The following is a 4726-nucleotide window of genomic DNA, read 5'->3' as shown; positions in this document are numbered from 1 at the left end:
GATGTGTTGAAGCTATGAGCGCGGGCGCAGGCCGGCGGGCGTCGGCGACAATCCGAACATGGCCGAAGTGGCCCGACAGCGCCGACCTACTTTGCTCTACTTCGTCGTAGCGCAGTGGTCGAGCGCAGATTTTTTCCACCATTTTCCGATGAAACGCTACTTGTCTTTGCAAACCGTAACAAAAACGTTCCAACAGTTTCCCTAGCCCTAACTTACTTTTTATGTGCATTTTATTTTACTTTTTTTATTTTCCTACTCAACGTAATTTTTTGTCGTTTTTTATGAAGATCATAAGTTACATACCTAAATAAAATACAACTTTACGCTTTCGTAGTTTTTTACTAACCTACATTAAATATTTCATTAATTTTTTTGTAGGATTTTATATCATTGTCGTCTTCAAAATATTTAGATTTGTAAAATTTATAACTATGGGCACATTCGTATTCACTAATGCCAGTAATATATAATAATACAAAAAATTACGATACGATTTTTTTGCAACTATTACATAAACGAATAAAAACAGTCAAGTTAGCTTAAAGTTATATAAATCTCATAAAATGAATTTAGAATAACCATGTAATAAATCTTTAATTATAGGATGAGGATATACATTTGCTGCCATGCTACTGCATAAAGACATCCCGAAGCATCGGCCAGTTAGAAGGGTAAGGACAAGTGAGCGCGTCTCATCGGACTTTCAAAAAACTATATTATATCCTGCAACATGTTTCAGTTTTATTCCGTTACTAGCTGTCGCCTGTGACTGTGTCCTCGTGGATATACAAACAGATTTAGAACTTAGACGAGAACGTTTTACAATATCAAAATTTAAGCAAAAAATTCGTTATTTGATATTTTGGATCTTTTCATGAGTGAAAATATTCACTTCATTAATTCGTGTTTTATATTTTAAAATGCTAATGTATTATATTATTTTTCCAGTCTTTTCGATCGGTTTGCATCGACCTTGACCACGAATTAAATGCACGTTTATTTTTATATTTATCACTTTTAAAGATATTCAGATTTTTATCACAATTGGAACTTGAATTCGATAGAATCGTAGTCTACTCACCAAAGACACTGCAGATATATCTTAGTAATATTAAAACGCGAATGTTTAAATAAATGGAAGGATGTTGTAAGGTATCTCCAAAATGGCTCAGAGGATCTCTGAAATTTTGCATAAATATTTTTAGACATTATTAATTACAATCCTTTGGTGCGAAGAACGTGCTTTCGTTACAAAGTCTAGTGTCAGGATGAATCTGACGGGACGTCAACATTTTAGTACGGCCAGTGTTGAGTCAATACACTGGCTAGTTTCTGGATTTTCTTCCTAACAATATAGAACTGTATATTGTAGTGTAAAACTATAACTGTACTACTGTATAGGTCTGAAAAACACATAGGCGACTATACAGTTCTTTTTTTATTTACGAGAGGTTGGAGTATGGGGCGGCAGCTAGCTTAGTATATTTTAAAGTGATATCATACATAACACACACAACATAAGTGCGTTGGTAGCTCAGTGGTCAAGCACTTGACTTGCAATCTCCAGGTCCTGAGTTCGAATCCCGACGTGTACTAATGTGTTTTTCGATTTCCGATTTACATATGTACATTTATCCGACGTTCTTACGGTGAAGGAAAACATCGTGATACAACCTGCACATATCTGAGAAGAAATTCAAAGATATGTGTGAAGTCAACCAACCCGCACTTGGCCAGCGTGGTTGAATATGGCCTAATCACCCTTAACTTAGGGTAGGCTGCGAACCCCTCGGTGGGGACGTATAGTAAGATGATGATGATGATATCACTCATTTTACATATGATAATTTAATTTGTTAATTTCTTGTATAGACTTTAACAAAGCTGAACAATAAGTAAAGGTAATAATTATAGGCCCACATGAAAAACTGGAAAAGTATCAGTATGTCGCAGTCCACAAATTTGAAACCCTCTTCCTTTTCATCCAATAAAAAATAAGTGTGAAGGCCCCCGATGGGCTCGAAACTAGTCGGTGCCGCCACCGGACGAATATATAATACGTGAGTGTTTAGCCGTTTTTATATTAGTTTAAAAAATAAGTTAAGAAAAGGTAAGGTATCTTTTTCTAAAAACATTCATCACATCTACAGCACCTAATATAAAAACCCATCCGGGACTCAACTACATTTGCGTTATGACTAACTAAAATATATTCTATTTATAGTAAGGTCTAAAGTTTATACAAAGTATCCAAGTCCTGTTTACGATATGACGAAGGAGAATTCAGCTTTTTTGTTCCATCTGCAAAGTTCATTGCGTATATTTGAATGACGCGATCACGTACGAAGATGATTTTATGACGTTACTATAAAATTAAACAATACCATATTTCAAACATAAGATACATAAATTCCTGAAACTGAGTTTCATTTCTAATAAATTAAATTAAAAAAAATAGTAATTTGGCCAAAGAAGTACGAAACATAACAGCGTGTTTCCAAAGTAACACTGCAGAAAAATATTGTCTGCTCCTTTACTCGTTTAGGAAAAATGGTTTGTAAACAGGTTTTACAGAAGTAGAAATTATAGATTAAGCGTAGGAAGTAATTATTAATTATGACCTTCATATGTACTTATTGGAATCTATAACTAAATTGATTATTTTTCCTGTCTAATTTGACAACACTACAAGCATGGCTTACAATCTTTGTTCTACGAATTTGTACCAGAGCTTTTGCGTATGAATGTGTGTCATTTGATATTTAAACTAAACTTTATAACAGTTATAAACAAATGTTACAATAAAAAATATTCAAATTTCAAGGTGTACGTCTTTTTCCGTGAAGTGTACACTGCACCGCAAAATAAATTGGAACATATGCGTCAATTAACATTAAAAAATTTAACAACATTAAAAAAAAACTTGTATGATAACACGAAGTACTTTTTACATTATTCTAATCCATTCCCCGCGACACTATCCGCGCGGAATTAAAAAATATCTGTCTCTCATCTGTCCTAAATTTCGTCAAGATTCATTGAGCCGTTCCGATACTTTGTGACAAACATCTAATCATCCAAACATACGCATTAATAATATTCTTCTTCTTATCAGCCATGAGACGCCCACTACTGGGCATAGGCCTCCCCCAAAGATCGCCACGATGACCGGTCTGGTGCCAACTGCATTTGCGGGAAGCCTGGCCACGCTGCGTCGACCTGTCCGTGGCCGCCACTCTAGCACTTTGCAGCCCCATCGACCGTCCATTCTGCGGGCAATATAGCCGAGCCATCGCCACTTAAGATTTACAATCTTTCTTAATAATAAACTGATATATAAACACGGCTAATCACTCACGTATATTCGTGCGGTGGCGGCACCGACTAGTTTCGAGCCCATCGGTGGCCCTTCATCAGGATGAGTGGTACTGGTATTATTTCGCGGACGCGGCCCGTCGCTCACTCTTCGTCTTAATAATGTTAGTAAACCAATAAAATGTTTACAAATGGGTTACAATACACATAAAGCGATATTTACAGAAATATAAATTACTTTATAAACAACGTATTTTTATATTTTGGGTAAACAAGCTCTTTACTTTCAAGAATTATTCATTACTCGATGTAATAATTGGTGAAAGGACATTTGAGTCTTTACAACTCAAGGACGTCTGAACAGATTTGCACTGATACTTTCACTTCCAATCTGCTTACGTATTTCCCTAGAAATAATAAATAGTACATCGAAGTACTATAAGCCATATACTTAAAAAGTAAGAGTCTGTTCTATCGATACAAACTCGATTACACTTATTATGTAACTTGTTCCTATTCGACTTCCAATGGTAATATCAATGAATACTTAAACACGGACTGTTCAATTCTATAGAAATATATATAAAAATATCGTACTAGGAAAAGCCCAGATCATATTAGAATAAACTAAAGATTGTAATGCCCGAAGGCGTTTCGTACTAATTTTACAGTGGGTTTCCATTGAAGAAACAATTGTATTATACAAAAATATATTGTTTTTGTTCAAGGAGAAAATGCAAGATCACGTGGATTGTAGTTTATTTATCTATACATACACACTTTCCAATACAATTAATAAAATTGGAATGTCTCTAATATCCGAAAATTATAGATATTTTGTAAACTTAATGTATTATTTGCGTTACAATTACATTGAAAATCTATTTTTTTATTTTTGTGTCTGTCTATCTGTCTGCAAGTCTGTGTCTGTTCAAAGTAAAATCCAAAACGGCTCCACCGATTTTTACTAGAAGACAGCTGATGTACATGGGAGTATCTGAGGCCATTTTTTTATTCTTAACTGACAAAGTCGCGGGAAACAGCTAGTAAAATGTTAATCATTGCTAGAATCCGTTCAAATGATTATATCAAGTACGTGACCGCACATGCGGATCTGTTTGGGTAATTCTTCTATTAACTAAACATTAATAACATACCGAGAAAATAGTTGGGATTGTTAAAAAAAAGTCAATAGGTAAGTAACTTTTGTGGTCTCGTTTGCGATTGTTCATTAAAATTAATGACAAATACTGAATGATAAATAACATGTTAATGGCGGATTAAATACTTTAATTACCGCTTAGTAACGTTTTAAAATATAATTTTTTCATTTGAGTAAAAAGTTACTAAACGGATGTTCAAAAAAATCTATCATCTTAAAAACTTAGATTAAAAATTATAAGTTTTTTAT

Source organism: Papilio xuthus, unplaced genomic scaffold (assembly GCF_000836235.2).
Source record: "Papilio xuthus unplaced genomic scaffold, Pxut_1.1 DF828258.1, whole genome shotgun sequence".
NCBI classification, from domain to species: domain Eukaryota; kingdom Metazoa; phylum Arthropoda; class Insecta; order Lepidoptera; family Papilionidae; genus Papilio; species Papilio xuthus.
This window is presented reverse-complemented; position numbering follows the sequence as displayed.